At 43.2% G+C, this 20,700-nt stretch overlaps 1 protein-coding gene across 5 annotated transcripts in view; it reads left to right on the top strand.

Annotated features, from left to right (window-relative positions):
* Rptor (regulatory associated protein of MTOR complex 1) overlaps nt 1-20,700 on the top strand; it is a 371,772-nt gene that overhangs the window by 147,964 nt on the left and 203,108 nt on the right. The gene's annotated exons all lie outside the window — the stretch shown is intronic.

Here is a 20,700-nt window from a genome sequence, read left to right as displayed (position 1 = left end):
AAGGTTCACATGCTGCTCCTCTTCCTGAGGCTTGCACAGTGTCCTTGGGTGTAACTCAGTCTCCTTGTCTGTGTTCTTTCTTGACATTGACATTTTTTAAAAGTGAAATTCTATCCTATTGTCTTCCCTTGGTAAGTTAAAATAATTATGTATCAGTCTTAAAAACGTCAGTAGACCTTGGTTTTAAAAGCAGTTTTAGTTTTACAGAAAAATTGAAGTCCAGAGAGTTCACACATCCTTCACAGGTCTCTGGTTTTCCTCTGTTATTGGTATCTGCTTTGTTGTTTTACATTTGTTATAATTGAAGAACCATTATTGATACATTGTTATTCGCTGTGCACAAGGTTCATACTAAGGTTCCTGGGCCGGGGATTTAGCTCAGTGGTTCCGTCCGCTTGCCTTGCAAGCCCAAGGACCCAAGTTCGATCCCCGGTACCAAAACAAACAAACAAAAGAAACATACTAAGGTTCCTTCTTGGTGTTGGACATCCTGTGAGTTTTGCCAAATGCACGGTCATGTATCTGGAATTATGATATCATGTAGAGTTCTTTCTTGGCTCTGAAAGTCTTCTGTGTGTCACCTCTGCACCACTGTCTCCCTTTCTCCTTCCTCTTTACATCTGTCTTTTCCAGAATGTGCCATAGTTGGAACCGTAACGCATGTAGCCTTTCAGACTGGCTTCTTTTACTGAACAATATTCATCTAAGGTTCCTCCATGTCTTTTCATGGCTTGACAGATCATTTCTTTTTATTAGCAAATAATATTTTGTTGTATGGCTGTACCACAGCTTATGTATTCATATACCTTATAAAGGCTATCTCAGTTCCTTCTAATATTTGGCAATCATGAACAAGGCTATTATAAACATTGGCGGGCAGGTGTTTGTGTGGACATAAATTTTCATCTCACTTGAGTAGATTTATAGGGCAGGACTTCTGGGTCATGTGGGAAGGGTTTATTTAGCTTTGTATAAAATGCCAGACTTTCTTCCAGAGTGTCTGTGCCATTTGCATGCCCACCAGCATTGAATGGGAGCTGCTGTTGCTCCACATCCGCACCAGCATTTGGTGTTGTCTGTATTTGGCTACTAGCCATTCTTTTGGGTGTAGAGGGATTTCGTCTTATTATTGTATTTATAGTTGTTATTATTCATTAATTTATAATGACATATGATGTTGAATATCTCATATGCTTATGTGCCACCTGTACGTTTTCCTTGGTAAGGTGTCCAGATCTTTTGCCCTTTTTTGTGGTGCTGGGATGGAACCCAAGGACTTACACATACTAGGCAAATGGTCTACCACTGAGCTATACCCCCAGTCCTGCCCCATTTAAAAAATCAGATCGTGTGCCTTCTGGTCATTGAGTTTCAAGAATTCTTTCTACATTTTGTTTACTTTTAAGTGTTTTTATTACTGTATGATGATTACATTCATCATCGGGGTTCATACATGTACATAACGTATCTTAATTCTTTTTACTTCTCCTTTCCCTCCCTCTTCCCTCCATCTCTGGTCCCCTTCCCACTTGCAAAAGATCTTTGCACATTTTAGATGTCAGTCTTTTGTCAGATAGGTGTTGTGTAAGTATTTTCTCCTAGTTTGTGGCTGTTCTCGTTTATTAACAATAGATGTTGACTTTTTGAAGGGTTGGAGCCAGTTGTTTTCTAGACTGTCCAAAGTTGTGGTTCACTTTCTTTGCTTCTTTATGAATTTTTGTCAGACCGGATCTAAAACCCTGATGAACCTTTTAGTGTCCACGGAAGTGCCCTGTAAGTACAGAGACATAGGGAAGTTGAGCTTGAAAGGGAAAGGTCTCCCCAACACTTATGAGGAAGCTGGCGTGACTGTATATTAATCACCAAGCACACATTAAGATTGGTGAGCACTGCTGGGGATGAAGGGAGACATTTTCTAGTGACCAGCAGGCCAGTCCATCAGAAGCACACATTCCATCCTATGTGCATGCACTCAATGTCAGAGTTTAACACACAGCAAAGTGGACAGAAGTAAAGAAGGAAATAAATACATCCATAAGCTTAGCAGGAAATCTGAATAGCCTTTGAGTAATCAGTAAATTAGAACTGGTAAGTAAAATTGTGCTCACTTCGGCAACACACGTGCTAAAATAGTAAAATAGATTGTTAACTCCCTTACAAAAATACATTTAGGCATAGTATATATTCTTTTTACTCCTTCCCCTAAAAAAGCCCTATTAATGGAAAAGACCTGAATAATATTATTAATCACCCTGACTTAATTAATGTTTATAGGACACTCTACCCAACAACCATAGAACTCACATTCCAAAGTGGAAAGTTCACTACATGCTAGGCCTAAAAATCTCTTAATCAAGTTTGAAGGTACAAAACCATAGAATGTATTCTCAGAGTATGATATGTGAAACTGTGGGCTATCCCGAATATTTGCAAACGAAATAGCACATAAATCAAAGAATCATAAGGAAAAAAAATAATTCAAGCTAAATAATAATGAAAATGTGATACCAAAATTTGTATAATGCAGTGAAAACCATTTTATGCGGAAACAGTGTTAAATTCTTATGTGAAAAAGAAAGCTTTAAAAATGACATCTGGGGCCAGGAATTTAGCTCAGTGGTTCTGCCACCTGCCCTGAGAACACAAGGACCCGAATTCGATCCCCGGTACTAAAAAATTTAAAAAACTAAAAAAAAAACCTAAATAAAAATGACATCTGATTTTCTATCTTAACGTAGAAAATGATGAGCAAAATAAACTCAGAGTCAGTAGAAAGGACAGAAATAATAAAGAGCAGAAGGCATGAGATGGAGAGCTGGTGACAGAGATAGGTCACACTGGTGGCTCATCTCCAGCTGGGCAGGTCCAGGCAGAGTAAGAGAGGACAAGCCTGTTAGCATCAGGAATGGGAGGGGGCATCACCACAGAATCTGCAGAGGCTAATTCAGTGGTAGGGGAAGGCTATTAATTTCATGCCAATAAATAAAATGCCTCAAGAGGGCAGATGCCTTAAAAAATAAGTTTACCCAGTGCTTGCTTCAGCAGCACATATACTAAAATAAGTTTATCCAGATTGACCCAAAATGAAATAGAAAATCTGAATAGCCCTGTACCTGTCAACAAAAGCAAATTCATAGATTAAAACATTCCCACCAACAACATGCCAGGCATTCATTCCCTGTGACCCAGGGACTTTTTCTTCTATTCCGGACTGCATTCTCAGCTCCTGAAATGTTGTCTTTTGCCCTTGAAGGTGCTTAGTAGCTGTCCACGGGGTGGGTGGAGCCATGGGTGTTTGTTCTTATTTCAGCATCATCTTACCTGCCAAGTCCTTCCTGGTCTCCACATGTACCATGAACCCACTCCCTCTCCTTTTATAATTCATCCTGGTGTGGCTGCTTTTCTCTGTACCTCCCTGTAGTCCTCTGTGTGTTGACTCTGTCTCCCCATTCAGATATGAGATTAATAGAAGCAGACCTTTGCCTTCTGAACTGTTGGATCCTGATACCTGAGACTGAGCATCTTGGGGCATGTTGAATGGCCAGTCAGTGATTGTTGAGTCCAGGGTAGGGTCATCAAAGCAGTCGATTTGTCTCTCAGCCCATGTCTTTGTCTACTTGTTTTTTTACTGTGTTATTCTGTTAGTTCATACTTTCATAGGTTTCTCTTTTCACATAATATGCCGCCAGAGATAGGCCACTATTTTTTTTTTGTACCAGGATCGAACTCCGAACCTTGTGCTTGCAAAGCAGGCAGCGGCACCACTGAGTTAAATCCCCAGCCCAGGCCACTGTTTTTCTAGTTCTAGAAAATCATCAAACCACAGTAAAACTATGCAATCCTGTAACAATACTAACCCTTTCTACCTTTGAACCTACTCCGCCTATCAATATGAAGCAAGAGTTATCATAAATAATACATTGCAAGGAGAAAAAAGATTTAAAAGCATTTGAGCACACTAGTCTTTAAGTATATACTTTGCTCCTTGCAAAGCAGAAAGCCACAGTCCAGAACTAAGTGCATCTCAGCTCAGATTGCTTCCCTCCCTCCTCCACTCCCCTGTCTGTGTTTCAGGCAATTAGGACTGGCAGCTATAGCCATTAAGAATTCACACAGCAGAACTTAACCAAAGGAACAGGATTCATTCACCACTCAAATGCCCCAAATTAACTTTTAGACCCTCTCTTCTTTTTCACAGAAGAAAAGGATTTTTCCCACTCAATACATTTTTTTCCTCTGCTCTATAAGATCCATTACGATAGAAGCCATGTGCACTCAGGTACAAAGCTCCGTGGCTTTTCTGTCTGCATAAAACTGGCACTGCCCCATCTAGAAGGACAGGCTGCTCCCCCGCCTCCTTCTCTTTGATTTACTGAACACAAAGCTGGAGTTTTACGTGGCTTTGCATTTTGGTTTAACATAATGTTTCATTGTCGAGCAGTCTTCTGTTATTTACACCCTGACCTGAGAACCCTACCTTCTGTCTTGCAGTGCCTGACCACTTCTGGACATTAACTAGGGAGGGAAGGGCTGACACTGTGGGGACACGGATGGAAAGCAGAAACTGTCTCGTCTCGTAGCACTTACTGGTTGTAAGTCCAGGTTAAAAGAAAGACTGATGGTTATGTCATGATGTATCAGGGCAACACAGAGAGAATGTGAGCCCTTCAAGGGAGGGGCTGTGCTGTATGTGGGCTCCAGGACTGTTCAGGAGGCCAGAGGGTGGGCACTGTGGGGCTGTGCTTCAGTCGTCCTCAGGATGCGGGCAGGGAGGTGCTGTGGTGAGCTACAGGAGTAGGGAAGCAGCTGAGACTGTGCTGTATCTAGCAGGGAGAAGGTACTTGTGGGCATCCCTGTCCAGGTGGTGGGGAGGCCCTGGGGGCTGTGAGTGTGAGGCTGAGAAGTGGGACAGAGGTGCTCTTTGGGAGCCTCCAGCATTCAGTGAGTAGAGCTAAAGGAAGCAGATGGAATGAAATCCATGGACAGAAGGGATCCAGGGAGGCCATGGGGCCAGGGTTTGAATAGATCCCCAAATTCATGTGTTGGAAACATACTCCCTAAATTCATTCGCTGATGGTATTTAAAGGTGGGAAATTCGGAAGATAATTAGGATTAGATGAGATTGTGAAGGTGGGCCCTATGATGGCATCAGTGGCTTTACAAGAAGAGAGACCTGAGGTTTGCTCTGTGTTGCCGTGTGATGCCCTTGCCATGTTATGCTGCTCCAAGAAGCATATGTTGGCTTACCAGATGCCAGCACCTTGACATTGCACTGCCAGCTTCTAGAGCTTTAAGAAATAAATTCTGTTCTTTATAATTACTTAGTCTGTGGCATTCTGTCATAGCAGCAGAAAATAGACTAAGACAGGAAGGAGAATCAGGGAGAAGCCCAAGGAGGGGCAGCTTTTGGGCATGAGGAAATGGTCAGCCTCATACAGATGAGATGTAGTTAATACCCATTATTCAAAGGAGTTTTGTCCTTTGCCTAGAAGAGCACTGGGTTTTGCAGGGAAAGCAGTCGAGTTCTGAAGAAGCAACTTCTCATTTCTGAGAAACTCTTAAGTACATCTCCTGCTAAAGACTGGGAAAGTGAATCAGAGTTCTTAGTGATATTCAAATGGCAGCCTCTCAAGGGCTGGTTTCTGTCAAGCACCTTAGGGATGCAAGCTTCCTTTTAACTCACAGACAGGAACTGTAGTCTCCTCTGGATTAGTAACCCAGCCTTCCCTCGGCCACGGGCGTATTTGCATGCACTCTTCTTAGAGGAGAGTAGTTTTATCTCCCTTCCACAGTGTGCTCTCTGGATGCACAACATCTGCAGTGGGAGGTGATGGCCCTATATTAGGCATGGGTGAGGTGGTACACGTAACCAAATGTGACCATTAACAACTTGCGGAGTAGGGTCACAAGCAAACTTCAGGTCCTTAAAATCTTTAAGGCTAGAGGTTTGTATTAGTTTCTTTTCTTTTTAATACTGTCTCGGCCTTTCCTTTATTACATTTAAATAATTGTTTACTCCATGAACACTTTAAAAAATGTTATTTAAGAGAGATTTTTTTTTTAATGGCATTGTCATTATCATATAGATGTCTCTTATTCTGGAGTAGTATACAGTTAATTACTGCTTCTGTTGAAGGATGGGTCTAAATTTAAGTTTTTAATGTGCAATTATCTGACATTATATTGGTGATTTTTAAAAAGCCATACAGGGCCGGGGATTTAGCTCAGTGGTTCCACTGCCTACCTCGCAAGCACAAGGTCCAGAGTTCAATCCCCGGTACCAAAAAAAATAAAAATAAAAAGCACTATTTAGGCCAGACTACATCTATCATTTGTTAAAAGCATTACTTTATTCATATTGAGAATGCAGTAAGGTCCGAGAAAAAAAAAAAGCTGATAATTTTGTTGTAAACATGACAACTCTTTTCTGTGAATATCTGGCATTTTGTGTTTGCTTACAGTTGTAGAAGGCCATCTGCAAAAATTGTTAATTCTTTGGGAAAAATGCTAAAAATCTATAAGACCTTAAAAGTCTGGTTTTTGAAAAATCATTTTTTCTTTCATCCTAAAAGGTACAGAACATTAGGCCACCTCAACAGATTTCTCACATGTCCTACATTTTAAAACCCTGATAGGCACAGAGCTGAAGCTTGCTGTTCCTCAGTCACCACAGGGCTGTCCCTGCCTCTTGGGTCTCTGGTAGAATCTGGCCATTTGCCTTTTCTTAGGCCTTCCAGGGGAAGGAAGCTGCTGTGGGCCGGGTTGAGTGCAGGCCCTGCAGGATCTGATGCACATGGCCTTCCACTCTGCCTGTGTCTTCTGGGCTGCCCATTCCCATCTCCAGCATCGCGGTCTAGGAAGGTGGCAGTGCCAAGTGGACATGAAGGTCAGTTGGGACGGCTGTGAAGAGCTGAGAGACGGCCTTTCAGGTGGCCTTGACCTGGAGGTAAGAACCTGGCAGATGAAGTGGGGTCTGGGAGTGCCTGAAGGTTCTGGGGACAAGAAGCAGTCAGTCCCATCTGGCCCTGATGACACGGAGAAGCAAGTGCCATGGCTCCCTCTGCAGCAGTGCACAGCAGTAAGGTGTGAGCCGCATAGTTCACCAGGCTGTCACTGTTAAGGCTCCTCAACACTGTGGATGCCACAGTGGGGAAAGAGGGTGGCAGGTTTAGTAAGGTCAGAGGGCAAATGAGATAGCAAGAACCATCCCTTCTGCATCTTCAGGCCACATGCCTCTGGCAAGGCAGCAGCAGAGGCCATGGTGTTCTTCTTGTTGTGCAGCCTCGGCTGGTGGCCCAGGAAGGAAGCAGTGTGGTGACTGGCTGCCAGGAGCTGGGGCCTGCAGGGCGTCCTTCAGCCCTTCCTGCACAGTAACTAGGGAAGCCTCTTGTGGGGCTTATTCTGGTGACCACTCTGGATGTGAGGGACACTTGTCGGGAGGATTAAGTGCTTTGGTTAGTCCATTGGGAAGGTGAATGATGGAGACCACAGCCAGTTTTACTTTATTTATTTACAGGCTTAGGCAGGAGAAAGAAGGAAGTTACTTCTGGACTTTTAGTGCCAACTGAGAAGGAGCAAATTCCCATTATTATCTAGTTTGGTGTTTTTTTCTATATTTGAAATTTTTACTAAGCCAAGGGCAAAAGTTCGGCCACTTTCCTAATGCTTTGCCGGTGGTTTGTGCTGTTGACAGGGAACTTTGACTTCACAGACAACCAGATTGGGAGCACAGGTTGTTTCAAATATTTGAAGATAAAACTCTTAACAATTTTCTTTAATTAACTGTCATTATAAAAATCATTATTTTAAAAAATGGTGCAGAAAAGTATAAAATGAATAATAAAAGTTCTTTCTTTTCTTCCCTCTAAGCTCCTGTCCTACTCCTAGTGATAATTCCTGACATGTCCTTTCAGAGAGATAGAGAGAGAGAGATTTAACTTTTTTCCCCCCTTTGTGATAGTGGGAATTGAACCCAGGGCCTTGTACATGCTAGGCAAGCACTCTCCCCTGAGCTGAATCCCTGGTCCTGAAAGATCATGACAGACAGACAGACAGGTCTGCAGTGTTCAGGACCTTCCATTTTTGAACCTAATTTACTTGACTAATCTTTTATATTATTTATTCTTTTTAATGTTTGAATTTAAAAAATACATGTGCCAGGCAAAACTTACTAAGCCCCCATGGTAAGTACTTTCAAGGTTGTTTCAAAGTTTTTGTTTTTGAAAATAGTCTTGCATTAATAATCTTAATATAGGGCTGGGGATTTAGCTCACTGGTTCTGCCACCTGCCTCACAAGCTCAAGGTCCCGAGTTCGATCCCAGGTACCAAAAAAATAATAATACTACTCTTGATACTCATCTTTGTGTACCTTTTTAAGTACAGATGTGGAATTGAATTTATTCCTAGAAGTGGAGTCCCAAGGTCAAAGCCACATACCCCATAAGGATTGTGTCCATGTATACTTGCACTAGTAGTGTTTAAAACTGGGTGTTTTCCTGCCCTTCTCCAGTATTTGGTGTTTTTAACTTCTCCATTTTTTTGGATAGATGGAAGTGGCATCTTTTTATCATTTCTTTGCTCATGAGTCAAACCAAGTCATGTTCTGACTGACCATTTATATTTTTAGTCTTTAAATTACTCTTGCTACTGCTGTCCATTGTTCCTGTGAGGTGGTTTGTAGTTGGTTTGTAATAGTTGCCTGTATACTACTCTGCTGTATGTGTTGCAGATATTTCTCTCATTTATTGTTTAACTTTCTTTTTCTTTTTTTTCAATTACAGAAGGTTACAATTTTGTGCAATCAAATTTATCAGTATCTTTCCATGGGGATTTTGGGTTTTGTGCAATACGTAGAAAGATTTCATCTTGCCCAAATTATTTTTTAAATATGTACCTATAGATTCTTCTAAGATTTTGTTACTCTTTAATTGTTTACCATTTATAAAAATAGACATTTGCGGGCCGGGGATTTAGCTCAGTGGTTTCGCCGCCTGCTGCTCAAGCGCAAGGACCCGAGTTCGATCTCCAGTACCAAAAAAAAAAAAGGAAAAATAGACATTTGCCACCTCTACCTGTCCAGCTTAAAAATTACATTATAGAGCCCTCTGGGCTCTATATCCTTCCCTTTCTACCAGTGTCAGTGGCTGGCTGGAGTTAGGGGTTATCATTGCTAATGTTTGTGTGTCTTAATATATGAATATGTAATTTTCAATAATATTGAGTAATCATGTGCATCACTTGAAATTTTTTTACGAATGGTATCACTTTGCATATTTTACACAGTTTGCTGTTTCCATTCTACTGTGTTTATGGATGCAGCATCCTGACTCGTGTGGCTCCAATTTATTTACTTCCCCTACCCAGTGGGTTTATAACCACGTGGTGTGGAATCCCTTTTAGGGTTTAAGATCTGAGTTTCTCTCAGCACAGCTCTTAACTGTGCCTCACCCTTCTGGTGTGCAGCATGTCTGAGGTAAGGGCAGGCTGGTGACAGCTGTCTCGGTGCACTGAGTTCCTTGGCCACTTCTGAGGTGGGCAGTGGTTGATGACTCCTGAGTCAGGGGTTTAAATGCTGTATTGTAATCATATATTTCATTTTAAGAATACATTTACTTACAGATACTTATTTTGTAATATGTTTACTAAAGTATTTACTGCTGCTCTAGGAATTATTGGATACCCAGTTAGAAATAGACACTGAGTAAATGGGAAAACCATGAAATGTCCTGACTCTTACTTTGGTTCCCTGAAAATGGCTGTAGCTTGCACAGTACACACAAGTTTAAAGAATAGTGAGAGTGGCCCCTGGCTATTGAATTCACACCTGTGTGCTCATGTGGGTATAATGTGTACATGTATCGTTGTTAGTTACTGTGTCAGTCAGTTTTCCATCACTGTAACAAAAATCCTGAGATACTCGTTTTCAAAAGAGAAAAAACCCAGATGTGGCATTGTACACATGTAATTCTAGGACTCTGGGAGCCTGAGGCAGGTGAATCATGAGTTCAAGCCTAGCCTGGGCAACAACTTAGGTCGATCTTGTCTTTAAAAATTTTTTTTTAATTAAAAAAAATAAAAAGGACTGGGGATATAGTTCAGTGCAAAGGCCCTGGGTTCAGTTCCCAGAACACACACACACACACACACACACACACACACACCCCGTGGGGTATTTTGGCTCAGTTTTGGAGGTCATTCCATGACTGCTTGGCCCTGTTGCTCTGGGCCTGTGGTGGGAATGAATGGCCAGAAATGAAAGAGGGGAAAGCCTGGGTCCGACCGTCTCCTTGGAGGGCACATCCCTGGTGACCTAAGACGTCCCACTGGGTCCCACCTCTTAAAGGTCCCAGCACTTCTCCAAAGCATTTCCACCCTGGGGAGCAAGCCTTTACTATGTGGGCCTTTAGGGGACATTCCAAATTAAACTCTAGCAGTCACGAACCTGGTGGGCCCGATACCCATCGCTGGAACTCAGCAGTTAATTCTATTGAAGGAACTTTACATGACCACAGTCCCATTCCCTGAGCAAATCTTCCTCTTGAAACTGCAGTCTTTAATTTTGTGCTTTATAAAAAAAATTTGGGGGCTGGGGATTTAGCTCAGTGGTTCCACCGCCTGCCTTGCAAGCACAAAGACCCGAGTTCGATCCCCAGTACCCCACCCCCCCACAAAAAAACCAGTTTTGCCCTGTACTGCTTGGTTTTGCTTGCTCTTGAGTGTTAATGTGTTATGTAAATGTTATCAGATGTAGTGCTGCTAATTTTTTCAATTTAACTTCTATATTTCTGAAATTGATCCACACTGTTTTGCAGTGCCTTAATTAGTTCACTGTCAGGTTAATATTCCACTTGGAAATGTTCTGCATTTATTGATCCATTCTCTTGTTGGTGGGCATGGGGTTCTTGTTTTGTTTCCATTACCAAAAAACATCCCTCTGTGAACACTTTTGCACTAAAACGTGGATCAAAGAAGAGATGGGAGGAAGTCCACAGCTTGTAGACTGTGACAGTGTTGAAGAACCCTGGTGGTTATGGTGACTGTGCAGGGGTCATTGGTCACCAGCTGAGCTAGCCTTGGGCACACTCCTCCTGGGCCAGCTACATTTGCTTCAGTTAATCAGCCTTGAACTGTTTGTAGGTTGGTTGAGCTCATGCAGCGAGGAGACTGCTTCCAAACACAGAGCTGGTATGGTCAGAAATGGTCAGCTCAGAACACGGAGGACATAGGTCCTGGTGCATCCACTGGCACACTGCTTTGAAACCAACGGCATTTTAAAGTCTGTGGAATTTTCTTTAAGTATCCAAAGTTTGTGTGTTTGAGAAAATCTTAAGCACTTTTTTTGGTTGATGTTAGCAGTCACCATTTCCAGAAGGAATTGTATCATTTTTCAGCCTTACAAATCAAGTACAAAATAACTGTCTGTGTGAGACTGGCACTCCTTGGTGTGAGCCTCAGCTCCTGTCTGGTGTGGTCTGTGCTTGTGTAAATGGAGGAGGGCCTGTGCAGCCTTTCCTGAGTTGCTTTTTGACAGTTCTCTGTCTTGTTTTATCAAAAATCTCCAAAATTATAATTATCACAGATTGGGGACCACCGTCCTGGCATTTCTAGAACCCGAGTCTTGCAGTTATATTGTTCATAAATTGAAAGCAAAGGATATGATAAATGTGTCTGAGTTCCTGCTGTTCCCTGTCAGAGTACTCCTGGCCTGTAGCTGCTAAGAGGTTGGGTCTCTATGGCCCTTTGCTGTATAGGTAAGGATGGGCCAACCTCTGTAATGTAAAATGCTGCCTTCAGCTCACATTTAGGACCTGCTGCAGATTGGCCAATAAGTGGCCAGTTAGAAACAGATAAGGGTCTTTTGTGTGCAGCATCAGAGAAGTAAATGTATGAGCATTAATGGAAGAAGGGACTCCCCAAAGGCTAAAATTCTGTCATTTACCACAACATGAATGGAACCGGAAGGCATTATGTTGAGTGAAATAACTCGGGCACAAAGAAACAGATTCTACAAGTTTTCATTCATATGTGGAAGCAAAAGGGTTGATCTCATAGAATAGGAGTAGAATAGTGGTCACCCCAGTCTGGGGAGAGAGAGTGTGCTGGACCAGGTGGGAGGAGTGGAGAGAAGATGGTTAATAGGGACAGGGAGCAGCTGGATAGGAGAAATGACCTCTAACGTTCTGTAGCACATCGGATAACTATGGTTGGTAATAGCTAATGGAATATTTTAAAATAGCTAGTATAGAGGGTATTAAATATTTCCAACACAGAGGTGATAAATGCCTGAGATAATAGATATGCCAGCTTCCCTGATCTGATTATTATGCATTGTATGTATGTATTGAAATATCACACTGTGCCCTGTAAATATGTGTAATTACCATGTGTTAATTAAAAATAAAAGAATATTTAAAAGATAAAATTTAGCAAGAGAAAGCACAAAGCCAGTCAGTTCTGAAAGTTCAGGGCACATGGGAACTAGTAAGAATAATAATATGATTACTGACAACACTTCCAGAATCCAAGAGTGAGAGGAGTCTTGGAAGCTCTTCCCAACTCCTTTGCACCTGAGCACCCCTACGTGTTCCTCAGGACTCTGTTCAGGCATCGCTTCCATCCCTAGACCACCTTCCTTCCCCCGCCAGGTCTACAGAGGGATCTCGGAGGTCCTTACTCCCACCTGTACGTGCCCTGATCATATTGCCCACCCCTCCCCGGAATCTACTAGCTTGTGATCTCCAGCTAGCCTATAAGTTCCTGGGATCACCAGGACTTTGAGGGTCTCTCTTTGTCCCAGTTCTGAGCCTCTTGGCTTATTGTAGAACAAACCAATGACTGTATAAGAAACCAGCTAAAGGTGGCAACCAGCCAGATGTTGGGGTGAAAAGAAAGGAATGCAGAAGTTTATTAAGTCTGTTAATGGGCGTACATTTCTGTAGTGAGACCTGAGTTGGGGCCAGGGAGGGCTGCATGCTTGAGGGCAAGTGCTTCACAGGTGTTAGTGGGACAAAACTGTAAAAGAGGCCGCAGGACACAGCATTTGGAGATTTGCCATAATAATGGAGAGAGGTTGGGATAGTAACTAGATTTATATACGTTCTTGCATTTTACGTTTGAAATAGCTCTAGATGAGCATGAGAATTGCAAATGCAGTGAGGAGTTCCTGTGCCTTCATCCAGCTTCCCAGGGGCATCACGTGTGACCTCCACATAGCACTTGACCCTGGCAAATGCACATCCTTATGTCCTACTGGCCATGCTGCAGATGACTCCATTTCACCTCTTTTTCCAAGATGGTCTTTTCTGTCCTGGTTCCCAGCAGGACCTCATGTTGCATTAGATGTCCCATGTCCTGGTCTTCCCCAGACACCTTGAAGAGTACTGTTAAGCTGTTCTGCAGAAATGCCTTTTGGTTTAGGGGTCTAATAGCTCCTCTTGATTAGACTAAGGTTAAATATTTTTTGGAGAGAATACTGATGGGATGTTCTCTTCTCAGTCTGTGGTACATGTGGCAGATGATTCTTATCGCTGATGATACCTCTTTGATTGCTTGGCTAAGGCAGTGCTGCATCCACCATAAAGTTACTGTTTTCTCCTTTGTAATTAGTAGATATCTGGGGAGGTGCCTTGAGATCAGGCACAGAGCTGTTGTCTCCTTGAACAGACATCTCCGTTCCGCACTCACTCTTTGCCCTTCTGGTGGGGCCACTCTCCTCCCTCTGTCCTTCCATGGTTATTAACTGGAATCCTTTTCTGCAAAAGGGTTGCTTCTCCTCCTATTTATTTATCCTCCTCTCACTTACCTGTTAATATTAGCATGGATTTAGGAATATTTGTTTATTCTTGGGTTATAATTAAGTATTATTATCATTTATTTGGTTGCTCAAATTATTCCAGCTTGGACCACTGATTGCTCTTTCTGGTATCTTTTTGATATGACAAGTATTTAAAAAAATTTTTTCTTTAATTTTAAGGTCTTTTGATTCTGAAATTATCCTACATGTAAGCAGTGGGAGTCCCTAGAGGCTAGCACGTGTGTCCTTTTGATATGTCCTTGTTATTCTTTGAATAATTTCTTCCTAGTACTACAAGATGCTCTGGGCTTTTCTAGTCTTTTCTCTGGAATGGGCCTTGGCATCGGATACTTCCCCCAGACCCTTGGTCTCTTTGAGAATAGTACTCAGAAACCAAGTTGTGGGCTGTGGATGTGCTCTTGTACTCGAGTGACCATGCTGCAGAGCTGGGATCCATCTCATGCTATGCCCATCCATATTTGTCCACATCTACCCATCAATATAGGATCTAAATTTTAAGGAGTGAATGGGAAGTGAATGATTAGGGACTAGAATAGGCTATTTTTGAAGAATTTTGGTGATATTATTGAATACTTATACTTTTTCTAGTTTTCTCCATAATGTGATTTTTGCAATAAGAAAAAGGCTGAGGCAGGAGGATGGTGAGTTCAAGGCAAACCTGGACTGCACAGTGAGACCCTATTTCAAAAAAACAAAAAAGCAAAAGTAAAAGAGAGATGGGGGGAGGGAGAGAGAAAAAAAGAAAGAAGAAAAGAAAAGGTGTGATTCGAGGAGTCTGTCGGATGGTGACTTGAAGTAGGAACAGGAGCGGAGAGTGTTTTGTTTCGGGAGGAGGAAACTAATATCTGTAGATAGAAGAGGAGTCCAAGAAAGGCCAAAGACTAAAGAGTGTAAGTCAGTGGAGCCGAGTGTGAGAAAGAGGAAAGTATGCAGAAATCAGCTCGGGGCAGAGAGGGCATTCAGCTGGCAAACTGGAGGCAGCACAGCTTTCTCTGAGGCAGAGGAGTGAGGGAAAGAGGGGAGGGGAAAGAAGATGGACAGCAAGAGGAGGAAGCAAACTACAAATGATGCAGAGGCCGCAGCTGCCCATGTGCAAGGCTCTGACCCAGGCCAAGGCCAGATGTGCCCGAGAGCCCAGGGAGACAAAAGACATGATAGCGCCCTACTCCTCTTCCACGGCCACCACCTCTGACACACTTGATATTTTGACTGATTGTGGTACTAGGGATTGAACCCAAGGCCTTCACACTGAGCTGCATCCCTAGGCCCTCTCCCTCCCCTTTTAAAAAAATATGTTTTATTTTAATTTTTCATTTTTATTTTTTTGGTACCGGGGATCGAACTCGGGTCCTTGCGCTTGCGAGGCAGGCGACAGAACCACTGGGCTAAATCCCCAGCCCTTTATCTTTTATTTTTAAGTTGTACAGACTGGGATTAAATTTGTGATCCTCCTGCCTCAGCCTCCCAGAGTGCTGGGATTATAGGGTTGTACCACCACACCTGGCAGACATTTTATTTATGCTGAAGAAAACACTGCCAAGCGAACACTGAAAATGTCAGTTTGTATCAAGCAGGATGGTATTTTTGCACAGTTAACGAAATGACCAGACCAAGCTTGGGTGAGGCCACCTGGAGACCCATGTCATCAGCCAGTGGCGATCTCCCCCTGTAGCCAAAAAGTCCACACTTGTGAGTTTTCCCATCCTGACAGCAGTGGTTCTAGGAGTCTGCAAGCCAGTGGTGTCTGTGTGGCCAGCCCTCCTGGTGCTGGAGTGCCCCCCACTGCAGAGTCTGAGCTGCTGCACACACCTGTGTTCAGGTTCGCCAGTCGGGGGCGTAATGTGGGGGACCTGTGTGCTGTCCGCACCTTCTTACCCATGGGACACTTGGCTCCATGAAGCCAGATCCTCCCACCCTTGTCCACTGCAGTATTATGCCTGCCCTCCCTGCAGGATGGCTTGTGAGTGGCAGGTTGCGCCCCTTCTCTGTCCCCATCTTTTTTGCATAACCAGGCATGTAAAGCCTTTTTACATTGTCTTCCAGTTTGTAGTGTGACAGATAAAACTCCCCCAATTCATTTAATAAACTAGAACATATCCTCACTCTCCCACCGAGGATCCATGAGCTGTGAGCGATCCTGGGGCTCCCTGGACTAGAGAGGAACAGGCCCTGCCCGTGGTTGCCCAGTTTGTGGGGAGAGGCATCGCATGCCTATTACGGGCTGGGCCTTTCCAGCTATGGCTGTCCTCATGGTTGTCGCTGTCTGTGGTGACAGTCTGATGAAGCAAGTGGACTATTTTTCCCCCAATGGTTAATATAATCTGACAGATAAAGTGGATTTTAATGAATAAATTATCTAAAACCCATTTTTGTTTCTTTGTTTGAAATGAAAACATGGCCTTGAATATGCTTTTCTGAGAGAAAGGAGAGATGCTTTGATTAGGAATTCTCTGTATGTTTAATTTTGGGTGGAGGTGGAACCAGCCCTCCACAAAAACCCTCGGTGTTTTGGGTGACCTTCAGTGTACCCCAGGGTTTCAGATGCACCTGCTTGTCTGAGTTGGCACCTCCCATTTGCTGCAGGAATATTCCAGGGACAGAGGACAGTGCACCTTGGATGTGGTCTCTGCCTCCTGCTTCTGCAGGCTCACTCCCGAAGCACCAAGGCTATAATTTGCTGCTTCCCTTTGCTGGTTTACAGGCTGTAATTTTGGCCTGGGGCTTGACAAACTACTCGGGATCTCTTCGAGATGGGAAGTGAGATCCACATGCTCATGTTCTAATAAGGATGAGCTCTCCAAGGTCATTTTCCTCACAGTGGTTTAATAGAGTTGATTTTATACTCCCTAAGGGATACAGACTTCCAAATTGTTGCAATCTTACTAAACTTAACATACACAGCTAACATTTTAAATGAAATTGTCTCTTCCAAGCCAGTGGTTCTGAACCAGGGAGATTTTCCTCTTAGGGGCATTTGACAGGGCCTAGAGATTTTTTAAAGGTACTAGTGATTAAACCCAGGACGCTCTACTCCTAAGCTCTCGAACTTGGAATCCTTCTGTGTTCTGCATAGCTGGGCATGTATGCCACTGTGCCAGCTTGGAGCCCTTTTCGATTGTCATTCCTGGGAAGGGGTGAGTACTCTGGGGCGTAGTGGGTAGAGCTGGACGTGTGCAGTACACAAAACAGCCTACACAGAGTGGTCCCGATGCCCGCAGCACCACTCAGGAAGGGCCAGAGAGGCATTTGCTTTTCGGCCATTCTCTGCAAGGGGCTTCCTGTGGCATTATATGCGATGAAAGTCCCTTATAAGCAAAGTCACGAGGCCAAGACTAAAACTTTTGCCACGTTGCCTTTTTGGGTCCCTTCAGATGGAGAAGGCTACGGTGCTGGTTCACCTGGGGGCAAGATCACTTGGGGCCCCAGCCTTCGCTGCTAGCAAGTCGTAGAGGCCGAAAGTGAAAGTCATTAATGGTTTTCCAGATGTATTAATACTTCGTTACTTTAATGAATCACCACTGATTAACTTTGTGCCTCAAAATTTAAACATAACTTTTGATTTTTGCAAATGTAGAAAATAGGCTATTTTATTTCCTGCCCCTTTGCTGCCTGTGGGACCTGTGGGCTTACACCTGTAAGGCAGGAAAGGTGATGGTGTCACCTAGATGATACTGTACCAACAGTGATGAGGACTGGGTGATCTGCACTCAGATTCCCTGCAGGGCCTAGGACAGTGATGGCAAACCTTTCCATGATACAGACAGCCCACTGTGGCATGAGTGCCATAGATTTGCCACCACTGGCCTAGGACCTTGCGGGACATTTATGAACAGCACATAGTGTTTTCAGTGCATAACAGCCACTGATTCCCGGTTGCTGCCATAGTCCTTCTTCCTGCTAGCATAGAGCACCCTGCTCAAGTAAATTGCTCTTCTCGGCCTCAGCCCAGGGAGTCCTGTTAGTGTGCCGTCTTGGCTCATATCAGGATCAGGCACCACCAAAGCACCTGTACTCCAGCAGGCACGACGGCCCAGCTCACTGAAGATCAGGGAGGAGCGTGGACATCTGCACCCAGGGAGACCTGTTTGTGGGCCCTGCTGGCTTGGTCCAGGGGCTGTCAGATGTGGCCCCTGCTGAATCATCTTTACTGATGCAGGTGACATGCCATCCTCCTCACTGAAGACCAGGAAGGAGCCTGCAGGTCTGGTCCTGAAACCCAGAGGCTGCCCCTTTCTTCCCTATGGACAGTCTGCTTGCATTCGGGCTTTTTAAACTGAATTAATTTCTACTATGAAAGATGGCCACACAGAAGCATTAAAGAAGTAATGGTGACATGTCCTCCACACCTTAACCTCCCTGAGAAAACAGCTGTAGCAGTTTGGTACTTCTTCTTTCAGCACCATTCAGGTGATTGGTTCATTCATCAGCACAGAGTTGCTGCATTTCATGATGTGTGAAGTGCTGGCCTGGTGGTGGGGGCACAGCACTTTACATTCATAGCTCTTCTTTTTCGTCACACAAAATGAAACTATATAAACTACAGTGTTCCAAGATCTATATTTTAAAAAGCACAATAAGCCCCTGACATCTTTTTCTATATGAGTGCTTATAAAAGTAGCCTCATTTTGAGGCAGAATATTGGTGTGCCCAGGCAGTCCTTGAACTCCTTGACTCAAGCTATCCTCCCACATTATCCTCTTGAGTAGCTGGAACCACCGGCATGCACTACCGCATGTAGCATGCCTATTGCTTCTTTTATATTGGATGTATTAGGATCCAGAAAGGCTCTAGGTTAAGCTACTCTCTCCTGGGATTTGATTTCCATTTGGGCCTAGGCTCCTTCCATCTCCCAGCTCTGCTGTACTTCAGCTGTCATCCTCAGCACTGTCAGAGATGTTTACCATATTCACATCCCCCAGGATGGGCACCAGGGGCAACATTTATAATGTGAACACATCACTTCTGCTCGTGTCCCATTGGCCAGAATTTAGCTGCAGGTTGGAACTTAGATGCAAAGGAAATTGGGCACTGTGTTCAGGTAGGAGTCTGCTCAATAGGGAAGAGAGGGAAAACAAATAACTAGATCATTAGTCTCTACACAGTGGCATCCAGGTAGCTCACAGTTTTTTACTAGTACCAGTATCTCTGGTACTGTGCAAATGCTAATATTCCTATAATGTGGACACCCAAAGTAGTTAAAATGTATGTAGATTTTAAAGTTTTATCAGTACTGCAAACTTGGCTTCCAAAAAAAGTTTCCTCAATTTTCATTCCCACCATTGAATGAGTGCCCTGTTCAGTGATGAATCAACACATCTTTGTCAACATGGAGTATTATCCATCTTTCATCTTTCCAGGTTGCAGGATGAAAACACAATAGGATGGATGGATGATGGATGGATGGATGGATACATCAGTAGACTGATTCCCATAGTTTATATTTCCATGATCAGTTGAGTGTGAAGCTTGGTTTGTAATCATTGATCATTCACATTTGCTCTGTGGATTGACTGCTCAGATCGTCTACCTGTGTGTTTGTTTTTGTTGTTGTTTTTGTCTTTGTTGATCTGTAGCAGAAGCTTATACACACCTTTCAAGTATAAATTCTGTCACTTTTCTGTTGAGCTTGCCATTCATTGCTATGTGTTTTTATCAGAATTATATCATTTGTATATCATTGTATCTGTTGGTCCATTTCTGCAAGACTTCTTGATTTTTTGACTAAAGAAGACTTTTCTTAGCCCAGAATAAAAATATTCTATTCTTTTACATTTTGGGTTTTAGTCCACCCTGATTTTTTTGTGTATAGAATCTGAGGTGGCAATATCAGATGGTTAATTCTCCAGCATCACTTACTGAACTGTTCATTCCTTTTTTACTGATTTGAAATGCCACTGTCATTATAGTTATGTATGTGGGTCTATTCTAGGCTTTCTGTTCTGTTGATTTGTTTGTCTTACCCTCACTAATGCTAGCCTGTAATTACCATAAATTTATAGTGTATTTAATATCTGGTAGTACCGAGTCTCCATTCATTTTTGTACTGGGGATCAAACTTGGAACCTTGCACTTGTGAGGCAGGCGCCGGAACCATCTATTCATTATTCTTTAGTAAAATTTTTTTCTAATCTTGTTCATTTCTCTTCTGCACTCACTTTAGAATCAACTTGTCAAATTCTATTAAAGGAAAACTCCTGCGGGTGTTTTGATTGTGCTTGCTTGGACGGTATGGATTCATTAGGGGAGAATTGACATATTTAGAATCCTTCAGGGAGAGTTTACTTAGAGAACATTTCCAGGTGTTCCCTCACAGACTGCAGTGATTGTAAACAATCCTCCAAATGAGGACGGTGTCACAAATGAGATGGCAGAGTATGCGCAGAGTGGCCCGCATCCACTGTAGATGTCTGCGCACCTCTGCTGGTGGCACATTGCATGGTCCTGTCTCAGAGGCGACTCAGGCCTGGGTTCTTCGCTGTGCATGTTGTGTGAGCTGCAGGCCACCCTGCCACCACATTTCCCCAGGCCTCACTTGACCTTCTTGTCTTCCTGCTGAGCCATAAACAACCCATAGGCAATACCAGAGGCGGTATTTGTCCTCAGCTGCTCAGAAACAAACTCACCTTTAATCTAAGTGTGCATAATTTGATTCCTGTCAGTTTTTCCACTTACGTTGTTGATGTCCAAGGAAAGGTCAGCAAAGGTATTCTGTGAATTGCTTTAAAATACTGTTTTGAGTGAACATTTTAGGCATTTTTCTTGTGAGACAAGAACTTTCCCTGCTGTGCTTACAAGTAATCACTAGAGTCTTTTCAGAACAGAACAGTATGTCCAGAAAAATGTCTCACATGGTAGTTTAGTGTTAATAGTTTATTGTTTGTGATTT

Source organism: Heterocephalus glaber, unplaced genomic scaffold (genome assembly GCF_053883595.1).
Source record: "Heterocephalus glaber isolate CG9 unplaced genomic scaffold, H.glaber_assembly_v1.0 deba00000937, whole genome shotgun sequence".
Lineage (NCBI taxonomy): Eukaryota > Metazoa > Chordata > Mammalia > Rodentia > Bathyergidae > Heterocephalus > Heterocephalus glaber.
Note: the sequence above shows the minus strand (reverse complement) of the source record. Positions and strands in the feature narration are given on the sequence as shown.